Source organism: Tursiops truncatus, chromosome 6 (assembly GCF_011762595.2).
Source record: "Tursiops truncatus isolate mTurTru1 chromosome 6, mTurTru1.mat.Y, whole genome shotgun sequence".
Lineage (NCBI taxonomy): Eukaryota > Metazoa > Chordata > Mammalia > Artiodactyla > Delphinidae > Tursiops > Tursiops truncatus.
In genome coordinates, this window is record NC_047039.1 from 46,303,403 (window position 1) to 46,324,053 (window position 20,651).

At 39.8% G+C, this 20,651-nt stretch overlaps 1 protein-coding gene and 1 pseudogene across 2 annotated transcripts in view; one reads left to right on the forward strand and one right to left on the reverse strand.

Annotated features, from left to right (window-relative positions):
- The window catches only part of FOCAD (focadhesin), a 313,712-nt gene extending 308,786 nt beyond the window's left edge, over positions 1-4,926 (reverse strand). Inside the window, exon 1 of one of the 2 annotated variants that reach the window (XM_019934890.3) lies at positions 4,871-4,926. The gene's annotated coding sequence lies outside the window, so the exon portion shown is untranslated. Of the gene's footprint in view, positions 1-4,710; positions 4,817-4,870 lie in introns of those variants that run through there. The other variant, XM_019934889.3, reaches the window with a different exon arrangement.
- Positions 4,927-10,334: 5,408 nt separating this feature from the next.
- Positions 10,335-10,638, forward strand: LOC101315725 (histone H4-like; annotated as a pseudogene).
- The last annotated feature ends 10,013 nt before the right edge of the window (positions 10,639-20,651 follow it).

The window sequence follows — 20,651 nt, forward strand, 5'->3', positions numbered from 1 at the left end:
CTGACTTCTAATCCCTTGAACCAATTATTTTCTCTCAATCTTTCAGCCTGCTCCTGGCCTGGTCATCACCTCTATCCAGTCTAAACCTCACATGCCATCACTTCAACCACCATCTTGTCAAGACCTTGAATTCCCTTGCATTCCTACCATAGGTACATTATAAAATCCAAATACTGGATCATTCCAACTATTCATAATCTCTAGTTCTACTGAATTTTGCTATAGAAAGTCACACAATTATATGAACTAGTGTCACTACAAATGAATGCTCCTTGCCTAACTGGTAAACTTTCCCAAAATCTCTAGTCAGCTCTTTCTTCCATTCCTGATGGTATTTGACAGCTGACCATTCTCGCCTTCTCAAATTCTCTCCCTCCTTGTCTTCTAGAGCTCCACTGTCTTTCTCAGTCTTTTTCATTGGATCATCTTCCTTATATGGTGGTGCTTCCCAGAGTTCCTCTTCTGTTTTATTCTTTCTTATTCCTCAAACTCCGTCTTAGGTATCACATCCACTCTCAACACTGTTTTCACTACCACTTATATGTCAATAACATTTTAATCTCTACATTACCTAGAATCCCTTTCCTCATCCCCAGACGAATGTGGCCAACTGCCCACTGAATAGCACCAATTGTGTGACCTAAAGGCACGTTCAAGACCAATCTTATTCTCCCATACATGTGATAATCCTCATGTGATTCCTATCTTAGGAAGTCATAAACCTAGGAGGCATCCTTGACTCTACCTTCTCCTCATCCCACATATCCAAGTGGGCACCAACTTCACCATCTTAATATACCTTGCATCCATCCTATCCTCGAGCCCCACTGCATAATTTGGAGTTCTATCATATCTTGCCCTCACAATTGGGCCTTGCTCCACTACAATTCATTCTGTACATTGCCACATAAAACTGATCTTAACTTTCCTCCACTTAAAATCTCTTCCCCATGGACCACCACAGCCTGAAGGATAATGTTCAAAACCTTTAACATGGTGGGGAAGAGGGCCTTTTATTATTTGGTGTTTGTTTACTTATTAAACCTCATCTCTCTATTCTCTCCTTAACACATTAAAGTCTGTGTTTTGTCTGTAACCTGTTCATTTGGCCTTAGTTCTTTCTTGTGCCTACAATGCCTATCCACCATCCTCACCAAACAATCGCTACTTGCTCTCAAAATTCAGTTCAGATGAAAATGCCTCCAGAAAGCCTCTTCTGAATGTCTTAAAATCTCACACTCACACAGTTTTCCTCTATTCCCCACTATACTCGATGCATACATCTAATTATAATATTTATCTCATTGTATTTTGGCCTTGTCTGTGGCTTCCAAGCAATACTATAAACTCCTGAAGAAAAGTTAGGGACTTGGGACCAGAGCAGATGCTCTGTCTTTACTGAGTGAAAAAATAAATAATGAATACAATATCTTTAACACGTATGAACCTGTAAAAATTCCATTTATTTACATGTTTCAGCAATTCAAAACAACTTTAATAAAAAGTTTCCTCCACTCCCTCCATGTTTTGTCCTAACAGCATATGCTAAAACCTGAAGGTCTGATTGCATAAATCAACCAGTTCAATGACTGTTAAACAGAGTAAAATTCAAAGTAAATTCTGAGAGCAGCAAGGCCAAAGAAAAAGGTTGTCAAAAGAGGAGGGAAAGATACACCCTGGCAGCCAGAAAACCTCATAACAAAACTACAGTTCAACATTCACAATTATAACATTTGTTCAACACGCTTATCAGCCAAATGAGCAGTCACTGTATCTGACCAAAAAGAGATTAGAGGATATATTCTAAAACAACGGAAAGAACTGAAATCTTCAGGTTAGAAGCTTGAATGGAATGTGTCATTGGTCCCAAGTGAAATCATGAATCTTTAAATAAATAATAACAAACTTATCTATGCAGTTTGAATTCTCAACTTCCTTGGGCCTAAAGAAATGAACAATGGAAAATTTTACAGTATTTAATGTCATAGCTTTTGAAATGTCTTCAAAATACATAAAACTAAAGTAACTCAGGCTAACTGAATGAAAGCCAATATAAATTAACAAAATTTTTAAATCATAAATGCAATTATATTACTTTTTATATATTATTACTTTATATATATATTACTTTTTATATATTATAAAATTATATATTACAATTATATTACTAATGTGGCTTGGAACAGGTTAAAAAATTATGAGGCCAGAAGTACTTGGTGGACCCAATTTATAAAAACAACAATGTTCAATCTATTGTTTGAAAAGAGATGGGATCTTCCACATTGCTTGAAAAATCTGTTTCAAATAATTGAAATGGGAGAAAAATGACAAACATCCCTTGTCCTATTAGCTTAGCAAATTTGTTTCTTTTCGTGTGGAAATAGTACACACAACCTCCAAACAATTTATCACTAATTGTGAATCAAAGATTTATATTATACTTATATAACTATATCATATTGTATTATATTGCTCACCTCTAGATCTGTAGTAGTTTTAAAAATATATAATACTTATAGATTTCACATCTCCTAAAGAAACATCTATTGCCCACCTGATCAAAGTTTAAATTATCACCCAGGTTTCTTTTTTGAGATAAACTGAGCTCATTGTCATCAATCAAGAAATATTAAGATCAGGTTTTGCTATAGACCCATAAATAACCCTGAAACTACTATTTCCTTACATTTCTTCCAAATATAGTTATAATTTCACTTTTCATTGTGCTTTTCTCCCGAAATTTTAATTTTTTTCCTTCACACAGATATTTTCATATACACCTGAATCCTATGAGTCTCCCCAAATTTTAAACCAGAAGACTCCACTTAGATTTTTGCCCTCAGCTCTAGCATTTCTCCTCATCTTCCCATCTTAATCTGCTCCATTTCTAGAACAAGAAAGATCTAACAAAAGCAAAATTTTTTAAAGTTCAACTTTCTTAAATTTTCCAAACCCCTAATAGTGATAAAGGGGTTTAATTTAATTCACCTAATGGTTTGTGAACAATAGTCAAAAAGTATCACAAGGCTATGAATATTATGTCTCAGAAAAACTATTCTAGAAATTTAACACCTGCAGGAAGGCTAAACGAATTGCTTAATAAGTACCATCAATCAATCAACAAGTGAAAAACTATTGTTACATCTCTATGGGCATTTTTATTCTCAAACTAATGATTTATTTACCTTTTGGTTATCAATTCTCAACTGGAGACACCAATCAATTAAAATCCAGTAAATTTTAGGTTGATAAAATAAATGTTAACAAAGACATGATACTGAAAGACATTAGCCAGGTGATGACAACTACCTAATATTAACCAAGTAAGCAAATAACCAAGGCAGAGGTTTTAGTTACCACTAATCTACTAAAGCAAGTAAAAATGCTTCAAAAATTGCATTCTTATCCAATGTTTTTATATCATATCTTTAAATGTAACATTAAAAAGCTCCTGATTATTACATTTCAAAATTTAGATGAGTCATAGTGCTTTGAGTGCAGGAATTGGATGTGAATCAAAATTGTAAACATGCACTTGCTTGCTAGTCAAAACGTCAATATGGACAGATTCAGGAAGAGTAAAACATATTATCTTAAAATATATCCAGGGTTTTTTAAATGGTCACTTCTCAACTGTTAACACAGTTCAGTAAACATGCAATCTGCCCATCCTGTCCTTGAATATCTCAATATTACTAAATATTTCTAACCCCATCACCTCACTTTATGGATAGGTGCCTGAGACCTAGGGTCTTTAGCGATACTTAGCAGGATTATGCCTCAAGGCCATCATGGTCTGAGGCTTAGCAGAGGTGAAAGTAAGGAAAATTGAATGAGGTCCCAGAAGAGCTGTAGCTTATGATACAGGATCATAAGCTTCTGTGTCTAAATCTAGAACCTGAAATTGAATCATCAAATCGAGACAATAAAACTGGCAGATAAACTGGAAGAAAAAGACAGGGAATGCCCATTTTAGTTTATGGCATAAGACCTTGACCATGAAGGAACACATCAAAAAAGTGTTGAACAGATGAATGATTGATTGCATGATACTTGATAGCATGATTTCACTGATTTTAGAAGCTCCAAATTCAGAAACTAAACTGAGGGATCAGGATGCCATGGCTGAAATTAAAATTCATGGAGAGTAGGGGCAACACAGCGGCAAGTCTCTGCAAATCTTTGTATAGCTGTTGCAGACATTTCAAAACATACATTCATATACGTATGTGATATATAGAGAGGGATACAGATATATACTGTTTCTTCAGGGAATTCCTGCAAATGAGTACAGAGCCAGAGAACCAGGAGGTCTGAAAACAGGCCCTGTTCACCCATAAGCCTTTGCATTAAAGTGGACAGGATCTAAGTGAGTCACTGGAAATCAGGAGGAGACAGTCACCCCAGGACGAGCAGAACAGGGCTGGAATCCCCTGTGCTGCCTTCGACTAGGGAATCGGTCGGGGGAGAGTGGGACGACTGCAACCTGCTGCAGGAAGGTATGCAAAGATCGCGCCGACCTGTTTCCGACCTGTTTCCTGGATCCCGCTGAGCCCCACCGTAGGCACCAGAGCCGGCCCCACCCAGGCATCCGAGAGCTCTCTAACGTAGAAGGCCTAGTTCTTCAGGAGTTCAGACAGGACAGGACGAGGGCAAACGGCAAGACCTGTCCCCTTCCTGGCCGCCCACACCGCGACGCGGCCCTCTCACCACATGCTCCACTGCCCCATCTCCCATCAGAGCTCCAGGCCCACAGGGCCTCAGCCTCCCTCCCAGCAAGCTGAGTCAGGCCACCGGCGGGTGCGACCCGGCGGCCTCTGTGCTGGAGGCAGCTGCCCGCAGCCTGCCGCCTGCCACCCGCATAGCTTACCTTCTTTCTGCCACAAGCTCAACCCCACGCCGGCTGCCTGACGTGGCCCGCCCCGCCGTCTCGAACGCCTGGGGGCGGGGACTACGGGGAGACAGCCAATGGACTGCAGACGGCAAGGGCCTGCCCCCGCCTCCTCCAACTTCGGCCCGCCCACCCTCGCTCGCGCGCACGCGTGTTCAAGGCCAAGGCCGCGCACTGCGGCTGGAAGGCAGCGTGGGCGGAGAAGCGCAGCTCCGCAGCCGCCTGGGGGCAGGTAGGGCGGCGCGTGCAAGTGCTGGCTGTGGGGCTGCGCCGCAGTGGGGAGTTGGCCCAAGGGAAGGCAGTTTAAAGGAACCCGCCTGGAGATGCCACTGCAGCGTGTCCGGATGGTCCTGTTGGCAGCCTGCCCCTATGCAGCTTTTGGCGGTGCAAAGCAGCTTCTTGGTATTTGGAGATTTTGTTTCCCGGGAAAAAAGTAATACCGATAACATTAGGATTCAGAAATTTTAATACAGACGGCAGACTTGCGGTTTCGTTCTTCTCCTTGTAGCTGCTGCTTGGTATCTTTACTTCAGTTGGCCAGCACAGAACATTGCAGTTCTTGATGCTACAGTGACATTATCCACCTGTTGGGTAGTCCTGCAGGTCGTCCTGGCCCAGGCATTTCTGTTGATTTAATCTGGGGAGAAGTGGCGCCCATAATTGTTACTTTTATTGTTGTTATTATTTTTGTCTAATACTTATTGAGTGTCCACCCATGCATGAACACGCATTTTCATAAGAAGGCTCTAAGACACCTGGCACCATGGAACAGAAGCTAAAAGAGGCAGCAGGAAAAAAAGATGAGGTTATGACAAAATGGAATTCTGATTGTGGATGGCAAAAGTGAAAATTATATACAAGATGAAATAGTTAAGACAAGTTGCTCTAGAGAACCTGACTTACCAGCAGTTTCTAAACCCTAGTGCACCTTTACAAGCATTTGAGGAGGTTTTTTTAAAATACCAGTAGCTGAGCCCCATTTCTAGAGATTCTGTTTTAATAGCTCTGCTGTGGGGCCTTGGCATTGGTCTTTTTCTAAGTTTCCAAAGTGTTTTTAATGTGCTGACAAGTTCTACTTCTCATTTGTAAGAAAGATTTGGTTTCCTATACTCCACTTCAGAAAAGTAATAATATACCACAGACCATCTTCAGTTCTCTCAATAATCTATTATGCATTTATTATGTAAGAATTTATCTAAATTAATTTTGAACCTACTTATATATTCAATCTGTTACCCTTTGAGAGAAAGGAGTGTTATAAGGTTTATAACTGCCTTCTTGATTTTATGGACTTTGATGATATTCCCCTTCAGTCTTTTTTTTTTTGGCTGCGTCAGGTCTTGGCTGCACGTGGACTTTCTCTAGTTGCAGCGAGCGGGGGCTGCTCTTCATTGCGGTGCGTGGGCTTCTCATTGCAGTGGCTTCTCTTGTTGCGGAGCACGGGCTCTAGGCGTGTGGGTGTCAGTACTTGCAGCACGTGGGCTCAGTAGTTGCGACATGCAGCCCCTAGAGCGCGGGCTTTAGTAGTTGTGGCTCGTGGGCTCTAGAGCGCAGGCTCCGTAGTTGTGGCGCACGGGCTTAGTTGCTCCGCGGCATGTGGGATCTTCCCAGACCAGGGATAGAAACCGTGTCCCTTGCATTGGCAGGCAGATTCTTAACCACTTCACCATCAGAGAAGTCCCCCCTGTGCAGCCTTAATAATTCCAAATACAACAGCACTTCTTTTAGGACTATTTTAATTCTTTTTAAAAATTCTTTTTCTTTTAAGAAGATGTTGGGGGGTAGGAGTTTATTAATTTATTTTATTTATTTTTGTTGTGTTGGGTCTTCATTTCTGTGCGAGGGCTTTCTCTAGTTGTGGCAAGCGGGGGCCACTCTTCATCGCGGTGCGCTGGCCTCTCACTATCGTGGCCTCTCGTTGCGGAGCACAGGCTCCAGACGTGCAGGCTCAGTAGTTGTGGCTCACGGGCCCAGTTGCTCCGCGGCATGTGGGATCCTCCCAGACCAGGGCTCGAACCCGTGTCCCCTGCATTAGCAGGCAGATTCTCAACCACTGCGCCACCAGGGAAGCCCCTAAAAATTCTTTTTCTATTTCCTTATTTTTTGAGATACATTAGTCAAAGTTACAAATGAACATTTAACTATGTGAACAGCACCTTTCAATGTATGTCAACTCATTTAATCCAACTTTATGAAGCAGGCACAGTTATTACACACATTTTATAAATAATGAAAATTAGGCACAAGGAGTAAAGCATCTTGATCAAGAGGCACTCTGGCTCTCAATAAATAAATGTACTGCATCTGTTATAGAAAGTCTGGTTTTAGGAGTGTTTGGGGAAACGCCCATTTAAAGAAAGATGGTGAGTCTGTGATTTTTCACTTTTGACACTTCCCCTAGATTCTGATTTTGGGCAGGATTGAGGGATTTAGGCTGTTAAACCAACAACCTAAAACTGACAACAACTTGCTGCAGATCTTGGGCTAGGCTGGAAGCACAAGGGCTCACTCTCTTCTGGGATATACTCACCCTACTTCTGGGATATACTCCTTCTATACATGACTGTAGTTCAGCAAGGATTTTTCTACCTTTTAATTTATTTAATCTATTGCTATACCTGGCACTGTGCTAGATATGAGAGATAGCAAGATGAAATACACAATCCAGAGCCTCAGGGAGCCAGCTCATCCTGGAGATTTATTTGTACAAGACTAGAGGTATAGACTTTTAGAACCAGAAAGGATGTCAGAAGCTGCCAGTCTATGACAAAGTTTTAACTAAGTGCTGAAATGAAAAATAAAGACAATGTATTAAGTTTTCATAAAAATAAATTTATTCAGTGTAAAGGACTGTTCTTTGTGAGGTTATGCTTTGATTTTTTCTGTTAAAAATGTTCTCTCTTTGGGAATATACTGTATAGCACAGGGAACTCTACCTAATGCACTGTGGTGACCTAAATGGAAGGGAAGTCCAAAAGGGAGGGGATATCTGTATGTGTATGGCTGATTGATTCATTTTGTTGTGCAGTGGAGGCTAACACAACATTGTAAAGCAACCATACTCCAATAAAAATTAATTTTAAAAAAAAGAAAAAGTAAATAAAGAGAGCTAAATGCTAAAAAAAATTTTAAATGTAAAAAAAAAAATGTTCTCTCCTAATAATTAGTAGGTTAAGTTGTTGGGAGTTTTGTTTACTTTAACGACCTTAAAGTCCTGTGTTGATTCTCAAAATTTTTTGATGTTTTTCTGATTTAGTTTAACTGTCCATTGCTGGCGAGGGAAATTAAGATTGCAGAGGGACAAAGTCCAGTTCTCTTTCTACTGCATACCCATTGGAACAGCCCATTTCATGAGCAGGGCTAGAAATGTTTGAAAATAATAATAACAAATTTAAAAAGAAATCAGGATCAAGGTTAGACAACAAAGATTAGAACTGGTTCTGATAGGCCAGCTGTGTTGTTAGCCAGGAAGAGAAGTCTCCTGCCTGCTTAATTAATCAGATTAGCTAAGTAGCTTGGTTTCCTTCTGAGCTGAAAGCAAAGAATGGGGCCTGAGGGAATACAGCTACTGTATGGACTGACATTTTTGTTGTTGTTGTTGTCGTTGTTGTTGGTACTCGGGCCTTTCACTGTTGTGGCGTCTCCCGTTGTGGAGCACAGGCTCCGGACGCGCAGGCTCAGCGGTCATGGCTCACGGGCCTAGCCGCTACGCGGCATGTGGGATCCTCCTGGACCGGGGCACGAACCCGTGTCCCCTGCATCGGCAGGCAGACTCTCAACCACTGCGCCACCAGGGAAGCCCTGGAGTGACATTTTGATTGGGGTAAGACTAGGAAAAATCAGCTGGACTGAGTAAGGCACACCCATATCTGATATAGATATGTGGAGTCTATATTCCCTGAGAGTCAGCCTGGGGAGAATTTTTGAGAAACAGCAGGGAGAGACTGGACCCGGATGGGGGCCATGGGAGAAGAATCAACTTCATTCATGTAACCTGCAGAGGGTGGTCTAGACCTAATACCAGAAGCCCCAGCTCAGATGGAAATTTCAATTGAAGGATCAAAACAGACTTCAAATCTATATATTATTTTCTGGATAGGCTTAGATCCTACATGCAATACATGCAAATGAACTCTTTGCCTTTTAAATATTCAGGACAAACCACCTTCTTGCAGAGATAAGCAAGCAGACAGCATTTCTCTGTTAAACTCCTTGTATTATTACCCCTGAAGTTGTTAAGCAGTTAGTTCTCTATTGTACCAGACCCTTTAGATAAGTACACTTTTTGAAGTCAGTAGAGAAGGGCCTATTGACTTTAACAACAACAAAAAAAGAAAGAGAGTAAGAAAAACGTGTCCACTCCCAAATCATTAACTGAACTGAAAAGAATATGCTAACAAAAAAAGACACTGTAGTGTGAATCCTGTACTGTAAGAGAAGGTCATGTCCCCCACAGCATCAGGAGAGGCACAAAGCCTTGAACTCAGGCCCAAGCATGCTGGGCTAGCTCAACACGCACACACATTCATCAGCAGGAACGAAACTGGGAGGAGAAATTCAGAACTGAGTCACAGGGCTCCACTGTCGACACATAACAGAAAGTAGTCTTATTAGACTTAATTAGATGTGAGTAGATGGCTCCAATGGCTCCCCATTTCTTTTAGAGGAGAAGCCAAAGCCCTTACAAAGGTCAACAAACTATACATGATCAGTCTCCCTGTACCATGCACCTCCATCCCCAACACACACACACACACTGCCTGTTAATCTTTGACCTTGCCTTCTACACTCACCCCAGCCAACTCCACTCCAATAACCCTGCCTACTCTCTGCTGCAGGATCTTGGCACTTCCCCCCACATATTCTCATGACTCATTCCATTGAATCATTCAAGCCTTTGCTGAGATATTACCTCCCGGATAAGGCCTACTCTCTCAGTCAGGGTCCCAGCAGGAAACAGATGGCACAATCAAATTAGGAGAAGCATTTAATAAGGGACTATAAACAAAGGTGTGGGCATGGAATAAAAAGATCACAAGGGAAACTCAGGAACATTGAGGCCCCCAAAATCACCTCTGAGCCTAAAGGGGCAAGAATAAGGAGTAGTTACCAAACATGGAGAAGGCTGTGTACATAGGGGCTACCTGACAGGAATTGGGAGCTTAGGTCAAGGAACACAGCCAGTCCACAGTGACCCAACAGGGGGAGGAGAGCCCAGGAGTTAATACTTTGACCTCCCTCATTCTCCTCTCTCTTTCTGATCTTCTGACACAAGGGAACTAATGATGCTGTTCATATAGGTCCATCTCCTGGGGTACAGTGAAGGGGCAAAAAGAAGATATCTCTCAATCAATCTTACCTTGATTACCTACAACAGTTAGCTTTTGCTGTGTAACAAACTTAGAGGCTTAAAATCACAAATGTTTATATTGCAAAAGCAACCATGTCTAGTCATGGTAAGGGTGGAAAAGGCCCAGGGAAGGGAGGGGCCAAGCACCATGGAAAACTGCTGTGCAAAAACCTGGGGATCAGGAAGCCTGCCATCCAGTGTCTGGCCCAGCATGGAGGCATTAAGCCCATCTCTAGCCTCTTCCAACGGGAGACCGGCAGGGTGCTCCAAGTCTTTCTGATGAACATGATCCAGGATACAGTCACCTACACAGAGTACGCCAAGCCCAAAGCAGTCACAGCCATGGTAGTCTACAAGCTCAAACCCCAGGGATGTACTCTAGGGCTTTGGTGGCTGAGAGTACAGGATCTGCCATACCTCAACATTGAAAAAAAGAGCCCTTTTCTGGGCATCCCATGAAGTCACATGAAGGGTTGTTGTGCATTGCAGAATTGTTAAATCTGAGTAGGTAAAATTAAATAGTGGTTTGCATAAGGCTGCTGAAAGGTAGATGCATTATTATTTTGCAATGCAATTACATAACTTAATCCTGGAACATTTTGTCACACTAAGGTGTTGAGAAATCGGGGTTTGTTTTTTTTTAACAAAGCAAAAGAAATAGGTCTTCTAGAAAGGGGTACAATAGATGAGCACAAGCAAATGGTGCTGATAAAAAGACTGGCTACCTATAAAAAACAAACAAACAAAAAAAGAAACATTTATTCATTTTCAGGATCCTATGGGTTGCTTAGGCAATTCTTCTGATATAGGCTGGCTTTTGCTGGTTCCTCCGGAGTCTACTTATGTGTCTGCAGTCAGCTGGCAGCTTGGCTGTTCTAGAATAGCCTCAGCCACCTCATATGTGGTGGCTTGCTCAGTGTCAGCTGGAGCAATAGGGATGATGTAGCCATGTATCCGAATTAACTGTAACCAATCACTTTTCTTACTCATATGACACCATCAGATCCTTGCTAATATCAAGATACATTATTTTGATGGAATTCCCATGTTAAAACAATACCGATTTTTATTTGACCCAGCAGTGTTTCCAGCCCCAGGGGATAGAACAGGATTGATCAAAACCAGAGGTCAGCAAATTTTTTCTGTAATGAGCCAGAAAGTAAATATTTTAGGTTTGTGAACCAAGAGGCAAAATTGAGGATATTATATAGAAACTTAAATAAAAAGAGAGAAAACAAATTTCCACAAAACTTTTATTGATGAAATCCAAAGTGTAATGATAATTGAGCACAATCATTTGTAATTCAGGTCTACTAATGAGAAGAATGGAATTCTTTGTTGGAAGATAATAGTTCATTTAATTGGGATTCAAAGTTTGAATTCCCTGTCATCAAAATCAGTTCCACATATTCATCTGTTAATGCTGATCTGTAAAGTGATTTTATGCATTTCATCTTTGAAAACACCTTTTACACAGAAGATATGGCCAAATACTGATATCAATCTATGACAGTATGATTTTAATTGAGCATATTTATCACTTGGAAGTAATTTACAGAATTCTATTAGGTTCTTCTCTTGATATTTGCCAATTACCATGTCATTATATTGCAGATTAATCACTTCCAATTGAAGGTTAGGTGGAAGATACTGAGCTGCAAAGTTACATGGATTTTGAAATATGGAAATTTCCTTTCCACATGCATTAAGATCCAAAAATGCTTTTGGAACTGTAGTTTGAGCATAGAGAATATATCTCCTGCAAATTTTTGTGGGAATGAAGATCTTGCTTCTTTTTAAAACTTTGACAGCACAGGAAGTATATTAAACAGCTTGACATTACTTGTGATTCAAGCAGCATCAGTTGTTCTTAAAATGACTTTCCCACAGCATTACATTTGCATATGGGCACTGTCTGCCTTGTAATTTTATATTGAGAAATTGACCAAGTCTGCAGCAAAAGCGAATTTTCAAAACCAGTCAGTGTTCAATAAAAGTGATCGAGGGAAGTTCTCATTTCAAAAAAATTCAGTCTCAGGCCTGAGTTCAAAAATTGCGTTAAAACTACCACTGCTAAGCCATCAAACTGCTGTATAGCAGGGCAAGGCAAAATATTCAGCTTCTATTTTTGACAAAAGTTCACAGAACTGATGATTGTTAAGTCCACCAGAGTAAATGAAGTTTAACATGGAGGCTACTGGTTCAAAAGCACAAGAAATTGAAAAACTTTCTGCAAATGACCCACTGATGAATAACAAGATTAACCACAGGCTTTAAATACCTATCATTTCACAAGCCTTATAAATTTGTTCAGGTAAGCCTTCTCTGCTCCACACATATTTATCACCATCAGATGGAACTCATCTTAGCAGATTCCACTTCAGATTGTACTGAATTAAAGCTTTCTCAGCTTCTTTGAAAATATTCTCATCTATAGTTGTTCCATGCTGACAGTTTATAGAGGCTAATTCTTCAGTCAAACTCAGCATTGACTCCTTGAATAAACAATGTACTGAACGGTATTAGTAACATCTGTCAACTCATCAAGAGACAAGGAAAACCTGTGGAAATCGTTTAATACTTTGTTTTTTAATTAACTATTGATGTTGCTCCCAGTGTCCCCAACTCTTCAAGGAACTGTTCTCAGTGAAAGGCTACTGGTCTTAAACAAGTTTATTTTCTCCAGAAATATGTCTTTAGCTGCTGCAATCAAACATGACTTAATTAACTCACCATCAGTAAACGGCTTTCCTTGCTCGACTAACATGAGTCACTCAGAAATTTACTATGGTTGCAATTTTTTCATTTTTATTTTTGTGGAGAAATTCTGCTGTGATATGTTGCATTTTAAATATGCATATTTTTCTGATCATTGATTTCCTGTGAGTTTGGAACATTGTGATGAATCTGGGAATGTCAATATATAATGTAATCTTTTCACACAGGTATAGTGACTGTACAATAAACACATACTTTGTCAACTATTTTGAAAGCAAAATAATCCATATCCATTGTGCCTTTAAAAGCATGACATAAAAGGTGAGTGATGTCAAAAAAATGGTGCGATAGAAGACCTCAGCGTCCCTTCTCCCACAAAGATCAACAGTTAGACAGTTATCCACAAACAAAAACAGTTCTGGGAGAGCTCTGGGGTCCCCTTAAGAAACTTCAGCAACAGGGAACTCTCTGGCGGTCCAGTGGTTAGGACTCTGTGCTTTCATTGCTGAGGGCCTGGGTTCAATCCGTCGTGGGGGAACTAAGATGCCACAAACTGCACAGCACGACCAAAAAAGAAAAAAAGAAAACAAAAAAACTTCAGCAACACAGTGGAACAAAAACCTGAAAACAACTGCAAGAGAAGAGGGAAGACAGCTTAACTCTGCCTGCTTCACCCCATCCCCCAAGCCAGCATGGCTCAATGCCAAGGGGAAACTTCCCAACTAGAAAGAGTTTCCTTCAGCAGGAAAGGAAGAGTAAGGTGAGTAACTAGCTTCCCCAGCCTTTTGGGACACTGCACAAACATCCCACTTTAGATTCACCCAACCCAGACCTGAAAAGATGAGCCATATAGAGATGGCTAGAAACAAGGAAGAAAAGCAAGGGCTACCAGTAGCAGCCATACAGCTAGAGCAATTACAGTTCAAAGTGACCAGCTTTGCAGATAAACCTGACAGATTTGGCCACAGAAGAAACCAATGGCCCAAACAGCCACTGAGGAGCCCTGAAGATGTCATCAGCTTTCACCCCACAGATACTCATCTTCACTGACAACAGCCGCCTGAGTCCCTCCCTGCTCACTTCCCCACCTCTCATCCTACCAGAGCCGGGGGATTGCACTAACTCAGCCCAGGCCTCTGCAGCTCTGTGAATGCAGTCTAGACCTCTGAGTTGAACCCACCACTGTACGTACATTCAGGGTTAGCCCTTCCAGCTGTGCACTTGCATGCCACTGGCCTGATGCCTGTCACTGGGCTCCACTGCAATACATATACCCAGGAGGAGACTGTGCAGCCACAGGAGAGCACATCAATGACCAGAGCCCATGCAGGTGCTTGTGGGACCAGATTAGACCCTGTCTTCTGTCACTGGCCTGTACTACTGCTCTCACCTGCAGCTAAGCCCCTCCAGCTAGACATCTGCATGCCCCTGGCCCAGCCCCCATCACTGGCCTTCACTGCCATGCACCCATGGCAAGACCCAGCAGCCATGGTAGTACACAACAACAGTTGGCGTCCCACAGCTGTCAGTGAGTCCATAGTTGGCCCCAGCCCTTGCTGCCTGCCCTGGCCCCCATCACTACATATGTATCTGCAACTGGTCCTTACCACTACATAGATACCTGCAGCTGGCCCTCTGTAATCAGCACTGACTCTGGTCACCACCACTGCCTGCCCTGATCCCTAGAAATAAACATACTAAAACTAACAGGATGTTACAAAAGCATTTCTAAGGGGGCTGTTTATAGCAATAAATGTCTACGTTAAGAAAAAAGAAAGATATCAAAGAACCTAACTTTACACTTTTAAGGAACTAGAAAAAGAAGAACAAACTAAACCCAATGTTAGCAGAAGGAAATAAATGAGAGACCAGAAAAACAATAGAAAAAGTTAATAAAATGAAGAACTGTTTTTTTAAAGATAAACAAAATTGAAAAACCTTTAGCTAGACAAAGAAAAATTAAGAAAAGAATTTAAATAAAATCAGAAATGAAAGAGGATATATTGCAACTGATACCACAGAAATACAAAAGATCATAAGAGACTGCTATGAACAATTATACACCAACAAACTGGAAAAATTCCTAGAAACCCACTACCTACCAAGACTGAATCATGAAGAAATAGAAAATCTGAATAGACCAAAGAGTAAGGAGATTGAATCAGTAATCAAAAAACTCGCAAGAAACAAAAAAGCCCAGGACCAGGTGGTTTTACTAGTAAATTCTCCCAAACATTTAAAGAAAAATTAATGACAATTTTTCTCAAACTCTTCCCAAAAACTTAAAAAGAGAGAACACTAAAAAAATAAAATAAAAGGAGGGAACACTAATAAACACATTTTATGAGGCCAACATTACCCTGATACCAAAACCAGATAAGTAAGGACACTACAAGAAAACTACAGACCAATATCCATAATGAATATAGATACAAAAATTCTCAACAAAATGTTAGCAAACCAAATTCAACAGCACATAAAAAGATTTTATACCATGATCAATCAGGATTTATCCTTGAGATGCAAGGATAGTTCAATATATATAAATCAATAAATGTGATACACCACATTAATAGAATGAAAGACAAAAATCATATGATCATCTCAATAGATGCAGAAAAAAGTGACAAAATACAACAACATTTCATGATAAAAAATGCTCAACAAATCGGGTATACAAGAAACATACCTCAACATAATAAAGGCCATGTATGGGAAACCCACAGCTAACATTATACTCAATGGCAAAAAATTAAAAGCTTTTCCTCTATAATCAGGAACAAGCCAGGGATTCTCACTCTCACTCTTATTCAACATAGTACTGGAAGTCCTAGCCAGAGCAATCAGGCAAGAAAAAGAAATAAAAGGCATTCAACTCCAAAAAGAAGCAGCAAAATTATCTTTTTCTGCAGATGATATGATCTGATATGTAGTAAATCCTAATGACACCACCAAAAAAATTGTTAGAACTGATCAATGAATTCAGTAAAGTTGCACAATACAAAATCAACATACAGAATCAGTTGGGCATCTATACACTAACAACAAAACATCCAAAAAAGAAATAAAGAAAATAATCCCATTCACAATAATATCAAAAACAATAAAGTATTTAGGAATAAATTTAACCAAAAAGGTGAAAGATCTGTACTGAAAACTACAAAACTCTGACGAAAGAATATGAAAAAGACACAAACAAATGGAAAATTATGCCATGCTCGTGGATTAGAAGAATTAATATTGTTAAAATGTCCATACTGCCCAAAGTCATCTTTATTCAATGAAATCCCTATCAAAATTTCAACTGCTTTTTTCACAGAAATAAAAAAAATCCTAATATTTGTATGAAACCACAAAAGATCCCAAATAGCCAAAGCAATCCGGAGAAAGAAGAACAAAGCTAGAGGCATCAGTTTCTGATTTCAAACTACATGGCAAAGCTATAGTAATCAAAAGAGTATGGTACTGGCAGAAAAAAAAGGACACATAGACCAATGCAACAAAATCAAGTGCATAGAAATAAACCCTTGAATATATGGTCAACTGATATTTGACAAGGGAACCAAGAAAACTTAATGGATAAAGATATTCTCTTCAATAAATGAAGCTGGGGAACCTGGGTAACTACATGCATAAGAATAAAATTGGACCCCTATCTTATACCACTTAAAAGAATAACTCAAAATGGATTAAAGACAAATATAAGAATAGAAACTGTAAAACTCCAAGAAGAAAATGGGAAAATCTCTTCAACAGTGGTCTTGGCAATGATTTTTTGGATATGACACCAGAAACACAGCAACAAAAGCAAAAATTAACAAGTGGGATTACATCAAACTGAAAAGCTTCTGCAGAGCAAAAGAAACACTCAACAAAATGAAAAGGCAACCTATGGAATGGGAGAATGTATTTGCAAATCACGTATCTGATAAGGGGTTAATATTCAAACTATGTAAAGAACTCATATAACTTAACAGCAAAACAAATGGCTATTATCAAAAAGACAAGAGATAACAAGTGTTGGTGAGGGTGTGGAAAAAAGGGGAACATTTGTGCACTGTTGGTGGGAATGCAAATTAGTACAGCCACTATGGAAAATAGTATGGATGTTGCTCAAAAAATTAAAAATAGAACTACCACATGATCCCGCAATCCCACTTCTGGGTATATATACACAGGAAATGAAAACAGGATCTTGAAGAGTTATCTGCATTCCCAAGTTCATTGAAGCATTATTTACCATAGCCAAGATATGGAAACAACATAAGTTTCTGTCAAAGGATGAATGGATAAAGAAGTTGTGGTATATGTAAACACAATGGAATATTAGTTAGCCGTGAGAAAGAAGGAAATTCTGAGAACATGGATGAATCTTGAGGGAATTATGCTAAATGAAAGAAATCAGACAGAGAAAGACAAATACTATATGATCTCACTTATATGTGGAATCTAAAAGAGCCAAACTCATAGAAGCAGAGAGTAAAATGGTGGTTATCAGGGACTGCGAGTGTGGGGGAAATGGGAGATATTGGTCACAGGGTACAAATTTCCAGTTATAAGATGAATTAGTTCTAGGGATCTAAAGTACAGCATGGTAATTATAGTTAATAATATTATATAATTGGAAGTTGCTAAGACAGTAGATCTTAAATAGTCTCACCACAAAAAAAGAAATAGTAATTATTTAATGTGATAGAGGTATTAGCTATCTGTGGTGTAATCATTTTGCAATATATAAATGTATCAAATAAATGTATTGCAAACCTTAAACTTACACAATTATATCTCAATATATTTGTGTATGTATTATGTGTCAATGTATTTGTGTCAATATATCTCAGTAAAGCTAGGAAAAAAAGCATGACATATAAAGCTTACTTTTCTTATTTTGACATGATGAATCTGTACTTTTTTTTTTAAACACATTGTAGAGTAGTAGTTTCTTTTTTTTATTTTATTTATTTTATTTATTTATTTTGGGCTGTGTTGGGTCTTCGTTGCTGTGCTCAGGCTTTCTCTAGTTGCGACGACCAGGGTCTACTCTTCGTTGTGGTGCACATGCTTCTCATTGTGGTGGCTTCTCTTGTTGTGGAGCACAGGCTTCAGTAGTTGTGGAACATGGGCTCAGTAGTTGTGGCGCACAGACTTACTCCGCAGCATGTGGGTTCTTCCCGGACCAAGACTCGAACCCATGTCCCCTGCATTGGCAGGTGGATTCTTAACCACTGCGCCACCAGGGAAGTCCCTGTACTGATATTTTTAATGTAAAAATTATTCTTAGCTTGCAGGCTCTACAAAAACAGGTGAAGGTCTAGACTTGACCCACACACTGTATTTTACTTACCCTAACCCAAGCCCATTATGGCTATTTTGTTCCCCTTTGCCAGATACTTTCCCAGACTCCATTATAGCAAGGTGTGGCCATGTGATTCGGTTCTGTCCTATGAGACTTATAGAACTATAAGATTTCTAAAGAATTTTCTTTAACCAGAAAAAGAGGGCATTACCAGGAAGAAGTCATTTGCCCTTGCTCCTGGCTTTTGTATTTGTGGAGAATGTATGCAAAAGTAGCAATTGGTTGGGAGACTGGGATTGACATATATACACTAATATGTATAAAATGGATAACTAATAAAAACCTGCTGTATAAAAAAAGTAGCAATTGGTTCTGTTGCTGCTTCCTTAGCTATGGTCCTGTCCCCATCCCACCTCACCCCAGATTTAAACATAACCCCTCGCCTAGGCACTTACTTAACTCCAGAGAACTCCCTAGCCCCCTTCTGCCATCTGAGGATAGGACGATAAGTCTGCAACCTGGAGATGGCCCTTACCCTAACCCGATGATGCTGATCTCTGACTTTCAGCTTCCAGAACTGTGAAAAATCAAAATTCTGTTGTTTAAAAGCCACCTAGTCTATGATATTTTGTTATAGCACCCCAAACAGACTAAAACACTAAGGAAAAAATTGTAGTGCTTGTTGATTTCTTCAGTGTAAATACTCTGTGGCTAATTTCAAACGATGAAAGTGATATCAGTGAACATGGAGTTAGGAAGAAATGTGCACTATCAGTGCACAGGAGCCAGTAGAAGCTGGGTGCAGCACTCGTAGTGACAACTATGGTGCAGATGTCTGTGTATGTGAGGTGAGTTTTGAGGGGAAGGGAGGACAATTGAGGCACATCACACCTTGAAGAGTTACTGTACTGGGGAGCAGGGCAGGCAGTTCTTGCCCCCTTTTACCCTTGTAGAGAACACAGCTGTTTTCTCCAGCATCTGATACTATATTTTCTCTCTCCTCTCTGCTTTCTTTCTTTTAATCTCTCCTACTTTTTATTTTTATTACGTGCTGCTGCACTAACCTACTTTTGTGAGAGAAAGGTGCCTCCTTTGCAACAATGGCCAATAGGTGGTGAACCGAGCAGTCAGCATACACTCAGGTTCAGAGGTTTGCTCTCCTGCTGTGCACACTGAGGTACTTAGAGATTGCTGCATCCACCTGAGAGAAAGCTTGTCCTGGGCTGCTCCCAGATTTGGAGACACTCCTACAGCCTGGGGATTTCACAAGACTGGTACTGGATACAGGACCTTGCATAAAATGATGGGAGAAGTGTAGATCTGCTTTCACCAGTATTAACGTATACATTCCATTCTTAAGGGATTTTTCTTCTTTAAGACTTCTACTCCTTGAAATTTGTCACTAAGGGTTCAGATGTGTAGCTTTTTCTTATCTACATAATTTTATCTACATGCGATTTCATGACTATCGAGTTCTAATTAGCATGACACATTTGTAAGATTGTAGGTATCCATGACACAGTATATCATATATTATATCCAGGATATAATAATTTCCCCTTGCCCTATGACAGAAGAGGAGAAAGGTAATTTTAAAATGTCTGAGGGACTTCCCTGGTGGTGCAGTGGTTAAGAATCCACCTGCCAATGCAAGAGACACGGGTTCAAGCCCTGGTCCAGGAAGATCCCACATGCTGTGGAGCAAGTAAGCCCGTGCACCACAACTACTGAAGCCCACACACCTAGAACCCATGCTCCGCAACAAGAGAAGCCACCGCAATGAGAAGCACACGCACTGCAAGGAAGAGTAGCCCCTGCTTTCCGCAACTAGAGAAAAGCCTGCACGCAGCAACAAAGACCCAATACAGCCAAAAATAAATAAATAAATAAATTTAAATAAATAAATAAATAATGTCAGATTGAGATTGACATATATACACTAATATGTAGAAAATAGATAACTAATTTAAAAAAATAAAACAAAGGGAACTGCTTTGAAAAAAAATGTCTGAGAATATATCTGCCTAAGGAGAGAATGTCCTATATATGATCAGAGTCTCTTGTACAGTTAGTATTTACTAGTTGGAATTTCTAAGATTTTGAATAATAATTATTATTTGCTAGTGTCAGGTTAGTAAAGTTGTTAGACATATGACCAGTTAATAGCAAAAGATAATCCAAAAACCAATCAATTATTCCCAAGTGCCTACTATGGGCAGAGTGGTTAAGGGTTTAGACTTTGAAATCAGAGGAATACAGGTGCTAATCCCAGAGGTTAATTAACCATGTGACCTTGGGCAAATTGTTTTAATTCCCCAGGTGTCATTTTCCTTATCTATAAAGTGGGGATAATAATAATATTTACTTATGAGGTTGCTTAAGGATTAAATGAGATC